A 12642-nucleotide genomic window follows, 5' to 3' on the forward strand; every position below is an offset into this window, starting at 1 on the left:
TCTATCTCTTTTAAAAAGGAGCCAATTACCTTCTATTGCCCCAGGTACAAAATAAGTAACTGTATATAATATATAAACTAATTTGATTGTAACCACAGAAAGGCAATATATCAGTCCCGTCTGCTTTCCTAAATAGCCTCCAAGTGTTAGTGTACTGTTTCCCTGTTCTGTGGAGGAAGACTTAGAAATCTATTTATTCCAATAAAAAGATATCACCAACAACTTTATTATGACCACTCTATCTACTTAATTTTATATTCAAATTGTGCATAATATCTAATTTTAGTTACAGTATAAAATACATGAAAGTTAGGATGGCCTCAACCAATGATGCAGTTTCTGGGTTAAAAAACAACATTCAACTTGGACTTGCCCAATAACTGATAACAATATTTAAATTAAACCATCCTTTACACAAATATTAATAATTCTAGTTTTTCAATAAGCATTTTCTGCTGTTCCTTTCAGGTCTCAGCATAATAATATAGCATTTAGGGAAAAAGATACAGCCCAGAAATCCAGCACTGGAGGCCAGGATAGCAAATATCTCCACTGCCACCATGTATTTGCCCTTGGTGCTCAGATACGTTGGGATGAAGGAGATCCAGACACTGCAGAACACCAGCATGCTGAAGGTGATGTACTTGGCCTCATTGAAACTATCAGGTAGATTTCTTGCTAGGAAAGCTACAATGAAACTGACACCAGCCAGAAATCCCAGGTAACCCAGAACACAGTAAAATGCAACTATTGACCCTTCATTACATTCAATTATTATTGTTCCAATTTCTGTTTTCATATTAAGATATGGGAATGGGGGAGCAGTGAACAACCAGACAAGACACAGAAACAGTTTGAATAAGGGAACAGAAAAGGACTATAGAAACTGAGACCCTGGAACCCATCCATTTCCGGAGCTTGCTTCCAGGCTTGATGGCATGAAAAGCCATGAAACATTGATGGTTTTGCCAATACAGAGGAGAGGGCAATGGAGAAACTGATCACAAAGGCAATCTGTCTGAGAACACAAGTCACTTTGTTAGGGTGGCTGATGAAAATAAGGAGCAGAGTAAGCAGAGCATGATGGAGATGAGGAGAATGTAACTGAGTTCTTGGTTGTTGGCTTTCACTATAGGGGTATCTTTGTAATGAATAAAGATCCCCAAATGACAGTATTAATGAGAATTAATAAATACAGATGAAAGTCAATGTTATCCCCAATGGCTCTTCATAGGTCAGGAAGGTTATCACTTTCGGGATGCAGGCATCCCTATTCTGATTGGGCCATTGGTTCTCTGGGCATTTCATACACACGTCCACATCTGAGAATGAAAAATATGTCCCATTATCTCACAAATAGCAACAGTTATAGGACAGTAACTGTTCTGTTTTAATAAGGCTTGTTTCAAAATGACAGACAGTAGCAAACACTAAACAGCTAATGAACAATGGAGTTCCTAGAATAAAATCAAGCATTATCTCTTAGAAGTACTTGCACCTGAAAAGCATGTTTTTAAAGGATTTCATACGTCCTATCTGATCGGAGTGTGATTAGTTTTGCTAGCGGTTTCCAGCTCATATGTTTGGATCAGACACAAGGTATTCCACTAGGACACATCAAGACCTAGTGTTCATAGAATACTGAGATTGCAATTGAGACGACCAGACCACGGTGTGCTCAATTCTGGTGATGTTTTGGAAACGGCAAGAGTGCATACGTATTTGCTGACCCATGTTGGGTCATCAATAAAGGCTGAATATGGGCCTGATAGTGACTAAAATTGCCCATGAATGTGGCATTTTATAACATGAAATCACTCACCAGTTTGGTTGGAGACCTCTCCCTCTGGACAGGGGATACAGTCATAGCAGCAGAGGGGCTCTCCTTCCATGATTAATTTCCTGAAACCAGGAAAGCACTTGGGCTGCATCTGGACTGTGGAAGTGTCTGAGGATTGAGAATAACCTGAAATAATACTGGATTATGACTTGCAAATGCAGTGTTACTTTTCTGTATAAACATAAGCTGGTTTTCCATTTTGTTTTTGAGCTCGTTACCAGGCTATTCACAAGAATATGGAGGAATGAGAGGTATTTTAATTGGAAATATAAACATTATGAAATAAGCTTAGCCTGAAATCACCCTTAAGTTTCATTAAAAGTATGAGAAAATATCTCTGCTTTCTCAAATAACTCTTTCTCCCTTTCCTCATAAGACTTGGCTATGAGAAACGGACTTTTAGGTTTTGTCTTCGTAGTCTACTTTTCTATCTCCAAGAATGAACATTTACCTAATAGATCTGCTCACTATTGATTGTTTACTGTATTAGTACTTTAATCATTTAGCTAACACTTTTATCCAGAGTGAGTTTCATTCAGGTATACTAAATGGTTTTATTTAAAACTTGCTACCTTGTCAAATGGATACATTTTGGCCAAATTTGTCTTGATATGTGAAGGACGCAGCAAAGGTGTTCTAGGAATAGCACTCAAAGTTTAATTTTTTCTTGATTGATTTTTCAGAGCGATTTACTAAATGTAGTCCATAGTGTACAATTTGGACACATTAGGGCACAATATTTGAGCAAAACTGTGCACTATTTAAATAACAGTGCAGAGTATTGCACAATAGAGCAACTATTGATATACATTGGACCAGAAAAACCTAATAAGGCAATAAGTGGCCCTTTTACAGAGCGGCGGTAAGCCCAACAGGGGCTTACCATTCGCTGTTTGAGGACTACAGTGAATGCCATTTCCGGGGGGAAAAAGAAAACTCCCAGAAATGGCTTGCACGGTGATAACCCGGCGGAAATCGGGCTTTGCTGCATCCTCCCTGATTACCGCCGGGTAGTGCAGGAGCCCTTATCACCACCTGAATGGGTGGCAGTAACCATGGCCACTGAGAGGGGGGGGCAGGGGGGACAAAATTCCCCGGGCCCAGGCTTCCAAGAGGGACCCAGCGCCACAGTCCCCATTCTCACCCGCCCGCCCTCGGCTCCATCGACAGCTCCTATCTGTCCGCCACTGGGCCCCCTGCATTCAAATCGATTCGGCAGCGCCTCACCTCCGTGTGAACGTGCAGCGACAGATTGCCTCCCTTCGGGCCTTCCCTCCCTGTGTCCCGCCCTCGTCTGATGTAACTTCCAGTTTCCGCAAGGAAGGGACACAGAGAGAGAAGGCCTGAAGGGAGGCGATCTGCTGCTGTGCTTTCATACAGAGATGAGGCGCTGCCAAATCGATTTGAATGCAGTGGGCCCGGTGACGGACGGAGGGGGGCTGTTGACGGGGCTGGGGTGGGCGGTTGGAGACTGGGGACTGTGGTGCCAGCGGCCTGAGTAGCGATTGGTGGGGTGGCAGTGGCCTCGGGGGGTGGCGGTGGTGGGCTCGGGGGGGGGGGGGGGGGGGGGGGGCGGCGGGGCCCTGGCCCATCTCAGCCTCTCGGCGGTCATGGCAGTAAGGCCTCCTGTCTCATGGCCATGCTGCAAGAGAACTGTTACCGCATGACCATGTGTGCCTGGGGTCTTTGTACCCACTGCGGTGTAAAGGGCCCCAGTTTACAGGAAAAACGGCACCCGTCGCACGCGCAGGGTCCTCAGCTTGGTAAGAGAACACCTTAATCTAGTAAACAATACAGGAGACTAAAAAAATGGAAATTAAAAAAAAAATCAAAAACCTGAATAAAATAAATCTAGTAAACCACACAGGAACTAAAACTTGGAAAATTATGACATACATACCCCTACTAAGTTGTAGGTGTGTAAATTTAGTTGAATTGAACCTGAAAGGTTAGGCTGCTAAATTTAGTTGAACATAGGGCCTAATTTAGGTTTCAATATTTGGGAACTCAGTTTTTTTAAACTGGCCTTTCAACAATGTTATATGTTTTATAGCAACATACGTGGAGGGGCATAATCGAACGGGGACAACCATCTCTAAGGACATTCCGACGAAGGGGCGCGGAAACCCTTATTATCGAAACAAGATGGACATCCATCTTTCGTTTCGATAATATGGTCGGGGACATCGAAATCTCAACATTTAGGTCGACTTTAGAGATGGTCGACCTAAATGTTGAAATCATGGACCTTAGAGATGGTCGTTCCCGGTTTTCGATGATAATGGAAACTGAGGACGCCCATCTCAAAAACGACCAAATCCAAGGCATTTGGTGGTGGGAGGAGCCAGCATTCGTAGTGCACTGGTCCCTCTCACATGCCAGGACACCAACCGGGCACCCTAGGGGGCACTGCAGTGAACTTCAAAAATTGCTCCCAGGTTCATAGCTCCCTTACCTTCAGTGCTGAGCCCCAGAAAACCCCCCCAAACCCACTCCCCACAACTGTACACCACTACCATAGCCCTAAGGGGTGAAGGGGGCACCAAAATGTGGGTACAGTGGGTTTCAGGTGGGTTTTGAAGGGCTCACATTTACCACCACAAGTGTAACAGGTAGGGGTGGGGGGGGGGGTTGGGCCTGGGTCTGCCTGCCTGAAGTGCACTGCACCCACTAAAAACTGCTCCAGGGACCTGCATACTGCTGTGTTGGAGCTGGGTATGACATTTGAGGATGGCAAAAAATGGTTTTTAATTTTTGTTTTTTGGTTGGGAGGGGGTTGGTGACCACTGAGGGAGTAAGGGGAGGTCATCCCCGATTCCCTCCGGTGGTCATCTAGTCAGTTCGGGCACCTTTTCGAGGCTTGGTCGTGAAAAACAAGGGACCACGTAAAGTCGACCAAATGCTCATGAGGGACACCCTTCTTTTTTCCATTATCGGCCGAGGATGCCCATCTGTTAAGCACGCCCCCGTCCCACCTTCTGTACACCGCAGTCACGCCCCCAGGAACTTTGGTCATACCCGTGACGGAAAGCAGTTGAGGACGCCCAAAATCGGCTTTCAATTATGTCGATTTGGGCGACCCTGAGAGAAGGACGCCCATCTTCCAATTTGTGTCGAAAGATGGGCGTCCTTCTCTTTTGAAAATGAGCCTGATAATCTCCTGGATTTTATAAAAGTCGCCCAAAGCTGAACACCCACATTTTTGCACATACTCCAGATGTGTGCAGAAAATAGTTAGGTGCCCAACATTTGATCACTGGAGTTGATTAATTGGTAATAATTGAGAATTACACACACATGTGCCATATGTGCTATTCTATAACATGTGTGCCTAACTTTCATAACGAGCAACTCCAAAGGGCGCTTGGCATGGGAGGGGCATGGGTGGGTCATGCCGTTCCTAAAAATTAGGCACCATGTTAAAGGCTGACATCAGTTTGGCATGAGAGTTTACCCTAGGTTTTGGCAGGCATAAGTCCTCGGGCCCAAAGTTGTGCATGGGAATTGGCTTTAAGCGCTATTCTTTAAATGGTGCTCTGCACGATGCGCCCTTTGTAGAATGCAGGTTTATCGTACATCTTTCCGACACCTAACTTTGGGTCCCATTTACTGAATCTCTCTCAATATACACATGGTTCAGTGTTTTCCATCTTGTTTTTGTTTTATTTAGTTTAGTTTAATAAAAATATGATATTCCTCCCTTCACAATCACACCAGAGCGGTGTGCAATAGTCAAATTAAACCAAGAGGAAAAAAATTGCAAAATTCAAGAAAAAGAAAGAGTATTAAAATAAAATAAAATGAGATTAAAATCAAAATGGAGTAAAAATAAATTAAAATTAAAATAATTAAATTAAAGGGTCCTTTTACAAAGGCACACTAGCTTTTTTAGCACACTCATGAGTGTCTCTAGTTTTTAGCACATGCTAAAACTTAACCAGGGCTGGTAAAACCCAGTAAGCGGGGTAAGCACCGCAGGGGGGCACCTGCCTTCAAGGGCGCCACTGCAGCACTGCGCCGCCATACCACGCCGCCCTTGGGGGTTTAAATCTTTAATTTACCTCCATTCCAGCGGCCGCGTCATTTCAAAGCCCTGCCCGTCTCTAGCCTTCCCTCCCTTCGTGAGTTCGTTCCGCAGAGTCCCGCCTTCTGACGTCATTTCCTCGAGGGCGGGACTCTGAGGGACCGAACTCACGGAGGGAAGGCTAGAGATGGGCAGGGCTTTGAAATGACGCGGCCGCTGGGACGGAGGTAAATTTAAAAAAGACAAACCACGCAAGGTGGCAAGAAGAAAAAGGGGGGTGTTGGGGGGGGGGGGAGAAGAGGGCGAGCAGGTGGCCATAAATGGGAGGGGGATAGGGGCGAAGGACAATCGCTGGACAGGGGCAGGGTGGGAGAAGAGAGAAAGGAGATGCTGGGGGGGGGGGGGGTCACCAACTCACTCTGCAGGGGGGCACCAGAGACCCCAGGACCGGCCCTGAACTTAACATGTGCTAAAAATGCTAATGGCCTTTGTAAAAGTCCCTCTTAGTAAATTAAGTAGACTGTGGCTCCAATCTAGGACCCCCATGGATGGTATCAAAGGGAAAGACTAGTTTAAACAGATGGGCTTTCAACAAAGACTTAAAACAACCAAAGATTGCTCAGAATGGAGGGTTAGCAGGAGAAGGATTCCAAAGATAAAAGAAAGCAGAGTGATGTGTGGATTCCAGAGGAGACAAATGGATCAGAGGGGTAGAAAAGTGGCAGGCAAAGAGAGAATGGTGAGGGCGAGAAGAGAAGGGGTTTAAGAAGAAAGGAGAGCAGTGAGGTATGGGGGGGGGGGGGGGGGGGGGGGGGGTTGATTGCCAAAGTGAAGAGCCTTAAATGCCAGACTGAGCAGCTTAAACTGAATTTAAATCTGACCTCAGCGAATGTGCTGTTCCACATGATCATCTTTTCATTCATAGTAAATTCCTGCTCTGGTGGAGCATAAGAGTTATAGCTTCCAACAATTTCATTAATCTGTGTCCCATCAGGTAGAAGGACATTGCTTACAATATCATATCCAATGGCAAGATCTCCATTCTCATCAAAAAAGAGTTCCTCACCCAGAACGTTCTTAAAGTGGAGGTTCTTCAGAAAATGATGAAGCTAATGAAAAAGAGAAACATATTTATTAGTGAAGCTCACTGCAGGGATACACTGCTAACTTCAAGCACATACAATCTGCTTCTGATTATAGGGACATATTTTCATTTTGAAGCAACATTAGGGTGGAGCTTATTTTTGAGGAGGGTCCCTTGTCATGGAATGACCCCCAAGGTGCCTCTACCGTTGGCAGTGTCTATGATATACATGTAGGCAGTGGTGTACTGGTAAATATTTACCAACAGGCTCTCTCCCCCATCCACCTCTGCACCCCTCCCCCAAATTGCAGAGCTGGCTGAGAGCCTGGGGGGTGGGGGGGGGGGGGGCAATGCATTATTCTCTCCAGGAAAAACAAAATTAAATGCTCCCAGGTTCCAATCTAATTCATGTTTAATGTGGGATAAAATGCCATAAATAAGTAAATAAATATAAACTTTTAATGTTGAGCACCTGATTCTCAAAGTGGACATATTCCAAACACTATAATGAAAATAAAATGATTTTTCTACCTTTGTTGTCTGTCTATTATATCCCATACTTTTCTAATAACTACACAACTGATTGGAGTTAACCTCAACAATATTTTATACAAATGGCTGTCACCTTCAACAACCCTATAAAAAGAAAAAAAAATATCCTTAACTGACTGTTTAAATTGTCACCAGATTTCATACTCTTTCAGGAAACACATTTAAATGTGGCTGAATCTGCTAAGCTACAAACCAAATGGTCCCTACCAACAAGTTTCTCCCTAGCAGATTGCAAGAAAACAAAAAACAATGGGGTAGCCACCTCTAGTTCTGACATCTTCAAACTCTTCAGAACTCCATTGCTCATTTACTTTTCAGAGCCCGCAAGTTTGACCATGTTACAGCACTTCTTGCGTCCCTTCACTGGCTTCCAATACTATATTGTCCTCAGTTCAATTCTTTGTTTAGCTCATAGAGCATTTCACACAGGTTCCCCTTCCTATCTATCATCTCTTAAATATACCTTATATTTCCAATGTGCTCTTAGGTCTCTTGACTCAAATTGTCTTGTTTTACCTTCATCTTGGATGGCCCACTATGAATCGACCCAGTCTTCTGCATTTTTTTTTTCTGGACGCTCACCTCTGGAATGATATTACAGGGGAACCTTTTGATATTAGAGGGGAACCTTCATTTGCCAAATCCAAGATACTTTTAAAAATGCATTTTTATTGTTTGGCCTTCAGCCATGACCTTGTCATGTTTAAGCCTTGAGCTTGGTGTCCTGCATGCACAGTCTCTGGCATCTCCTTCCTATGATATGTGTGCTTCTGTCCTATCAATTTACAGAGTTCTTTTCGTGTATGTTTTTATTGTTTTTTAATGTTTGTTAATCGCTGTGGTCAATCCTGTTGCAACAGCGGTATATCAAGTTTTAATAACGCCATACCTATGAAGGAGGCCTATATATCATACCATTGTAAATACATTTGCCATCCAATCTTTCCAAATTGGCCCACAGTTCCTCTTCCTTGGCCTGTAGGTCCCGCAATTGTGAGGCTTTAATATTATCTTTAACATATAATGCCACTTCCCCTCCCTTTCTTCCTACCCTGTGTTTCCTGAACTAACTGGGCAAGTTGGACCACATATAAAGCTGGCCACAGATAATACCCAGGTCCTTGTGATCCACTGGACGTTAAGTATTTTCAGCTGGGTTAGGCCCAACACTAAATATTCAGATCTAATTCAACCAATGGTAATCAGCATTTTAAAAATCCCTGACAGCTACAAGATAAATATTGACCAAGTAGATTTTATATGCACTTTTACCTTTGCAATCAGCTGCATATTTCTGATGTTTGACATGAAGCATCTATGTGAGTATACAGGTTGCACTGCATCCTGCTTCCCTTTCACACTGTACAATCATATACCATCACTTCTTTCTGAAAATAACATTCCTTTAACATAGGATATTACCTTCCATGGCAGAAAATCTAGAAAGCTCTCACTTTCTCCACTCCACATGGTGCTATTTCCAGAACCAGAAGTGATCATGTCATGCAGAGCATGTGCCAGGCCAAACACAGCATTGTAGATACTATAACTATCCCCAGAGTTTATAATGTTACAGTGTAAGATGTAGTTAGGTGTTTCATCACTGCTGCAGGATCTTTGGATGCTTTTGGGGCACTCGTTGTTACACAGGTCCTTCCACCACAGCTCTGTAAATGAATTGCTTGGAAGCAGGGCAGGATTCACCTCACGGACAAATTTGTGAAAATTTGGAATAAGTTTCTTTCCCACGGTAAACGCTAAGGTCTTTTTTGTATCAACATAGTATGAGGAAATGAAAATTTTCCATTCAGCTGTGATGATCCAGACCTTTCCAGGTGCTTCCCAAATGGTTGTTTGTCTTATAGCCTCTGTGTAGCCTTTACTGGAATACAAAATAATCACTTTAGCTGAAGATTTATGGATGATCTCAGAAATATTACCTGTATTTTGAAACAGCAGAGATTTGGAGTGACTGAAGGTTTCTATGAATTCAATGCAACCTCCACTCTGCTCAATCCCTTCTCTCAGGATCTGCACAGCCCTCATGCTGTTTTCATCATCAGCTGCAAGGATACCGACCCAGGTCCAGCCAAAATGCTTCAATAGTTTGTCTATCCCAACACAGAGTTGCAGCTCACTGGGGGCAGTCCGGTAGAAATAAGGAAACTTAACCGTGTCACTCATGACAAGATTTCCTGAGGTGTAACTGATCTGTTGAAAATAAGAGATTTAATTTATCAACACCTTTGTCATAAAAAGATCACATTTCATTCACATAACAAATACTTAGGGCACAATTATACTGTAAAGAGTGGAGGAGAAAAAAAGTGAAATGATAAAGCTAACAAGTAACATATTAATGACGGCAGATAAAGACCTGAACTTTCCATCCAGTCTGCCCAACATTCACACTCATTATCGACTCCTGATTATACCAACAATGAATGTGATATAAAACACTTGATCATTATCTCTCTTGGCATTTCTGAGACACAGACTGTCCGCGTACCTTGTCCTTAGGTTTCAACTACTGAAGATGCCATCAATGCCCCCTCCAGCCCATCCTAAACTGGTTTGCCATATATGGGACCCAGACCATACAAGCTTGTCCAGTACCAGAGCCTTTTCTCTGCAGTTGTGTGGTAGAACTAGAAGACATGAATTGAGGTTGAAGGGGGGCAGACTCAGGACTAATGTCAGGAAGTATTTTTTAACGAAGAGGGTGGTAGATATGTGGAATGCCCTCCCACGGGAGATGGTGGAGATGAAATTGGTAGTGGAATTCAAACACGTGTGGGATAAACACAAAGGAATCCTGTTTAGAAGGAATGGTTCTGTGGAATCTTAGCGGAGATTGGGTTGCGACACTGGTAGTTGGAAAACAAAATGGGAGCTGCGGCAGACTTCTATGGTCTGTGCCCTGAGAAAGGCAAGGACAAATCAAACTCAGGAATACATATAAAGTATCACATACCATGTAAATGAGTTTATCTTGTTGGGCAAACTGGATGGACCATACAGGTCTTTATCTGCCGTCATTTACTATGCTACTACTATGCAGAAGAAAGGGATCCTCAGGAGCTTAGCCTAGAATGGGTGGCAGAGCTGGTGGTTGGGAGGCGGGGCTAGTGCTGGGCAGACTTATACGGTCTGTGCCGGGGCTGGTGGTTCGGAGGCGGGACTAGTGCTGGGCAGACTTATACGGTCTGTGCCGGGGCTGGTGGTTGGGCGGCAGGGATAGTGCTGGGCAGACTTATACAGTCTGTGCCAGAGCTGGTGGTGGGAGGCAGGGATAGTGCTGGGCAGACTTATACGGTCTGTGCCCTGAAGAGGATAGTACAAATAAAAAAGTAGCACATGTGAATTTATCTTCTTGGGCAGACTGGATGGACCGTGCAGGTCTTTTTCTGCCATCATCTACTATGTTTACTATGTTACCAGCCTTAGTTTTTCACAGCCAGAGTCGCCATCTAAGCACCATGTGACATGCAAACACACATACAGTCATTTAAGTTATATTTTTTATACTATTCATTTTCTAATTAGAGATCTTCTGTGTTCATCCCATGCCTTTTTGAATTGTCATTGTTTTTTTTCTCCACAATCTCCCTCAGAGTGGCATTCCTGCCATCAACCACCCTCTCCAATGAAAATACTTTTCTTACATTACTCCTAAGTCTACCACCTTGAAACCACAATTCATGTCTTCTAGTTTTAATATTTTCCCTTCTCTGGAGAGGTGGCTGAGTAAAAGAGAAGTTTCCCCCATGTGACCTCTGTTGCTGCTACTGATGAAATTCTGAAATAAAAGCCTCACCCTGGGACCTTCCTCTAGCCCCTCAAACTCCACAGACTCTTTGTATATTAATTTCTTCACAAGGCAGGAGCAATCAACTGCTGTTCTGTCCTTCAACTTCTGTAGATCAACATTGCCATACAAAGGGTGGATGGTTGCTTTACATACGGTAGGTTGGCTAACTCCTGCTGTGATCCAGATGTGAACCTGTAGTTTATAAATGATGCAGCAGGACACTATGATGGAGAGCGGGCGAGGGTGAGCTTCTCTCCGTCGCCTACCTGCTCATTTATAATTCTGCAAGTGAATCGATCTCACCAAAACTGCTATAATCCACAGAGCAAGGCGTGGGGATTTCTCCTGGCACCTGGAACACCTTCGAGAGTCGGACATGGCAGCGAAATCAGCTCAGAAGTATAAGCAGAAGGGAAGGACGACCGAATATAAAATGGCGTCGTCGCCTCCCAATCCTGGGCCCTCGGTATCATCTGCATGGGTAGCAGAGATCACGTTGGAATTGACAGTGGTGATGGAGGAATTACTGGACTGGAGACTTGCCCCGCTAGATCAAAAGCTAGATAACAAGCTGGAACAGCTAAACGCCAAAATTGAAGACCTGACTAAAGAATGCGTGGCGTTTCAAACTCGGACTAGCGAGGTAGAAGAGCGAATGGCGGGAATGGAGGGCACTCAACAGGACCTAAAGAAAACAGTATCGGAACTGGAAAGTAAAATTGAGGATTTGGAGAATCGCTCCAGAAGGAACAATATCCGCCTGGTGGGACTACCTGAAATGCTGGGTGGCCTGCAATTGGAAAGATTCTTGGAGCAATGGCTGACAAAAACGATTGAATTCCCAGCAGCATTGGGGCTTTTACGAATCGAGTGAGTCCATCATCTGGAATTGCGCCAGATGGAAAAAACTAAGCCACGAGTTGTTATCTGCAGGGTATTACATTTTACACATAAGCAATATATATTGCAAGCAGCGCGCTCCAATAAAGCGCTAACTTATGAAAGTAAGAAGATTCTCTGCTTTCAAGATTATTCTGCAGGAATAGCAGCAAAAAGGCGGGCGTTTTCGTCAGTGTGTTCAAAATTATTTGATATGAAGATCTGCTTCTCCTTGCAATACCCTGCTATTTTAAAAATAACACACGATGGTAAAATGAGATCCTTTGTATCTGATAAAGAAGCAAGAGAATATGTGGACAAGCTGGAGCGCCTTGATGCAACGGTATCAGCAGAAAGAGAGCCAGCATGAACCCGCTTTAGGAGATTAAAGAATTGATATAATTAACAGTGGAACTATGCTGGTCACATGGAGGGTGAACGGTGGGAAGAAA

General features: G+C 43.8%; 1 pseudogene; it reads right to left on the reverse strand.

Annotated features, from left to right (window-relative positions):
• Positions 1-430: 430 nt before the first annotated feature.
• Positions 431-11689, reverse strand: LOC115464493 (annotated as a pseudogene).
• Between the last annotated feature and the right edge of the window lie 953 nt (positions 11690-12642).

The sequence above is a fragment of the Microcaecilia unicolor genome, chromosome 3 (assembly GCF_901765095.1).
Source record: "Microcaecilia unicolor chromosome 3, aMicUni1.1, whole genome shotgun sequence".
Classification (NCBI taxonomy): Eukaryota; Metazoa; Chordata; class Amphibia; order Gymnophiona; family Siphonopidae; genus Microcaecilia; species Microcaecilia unicolor.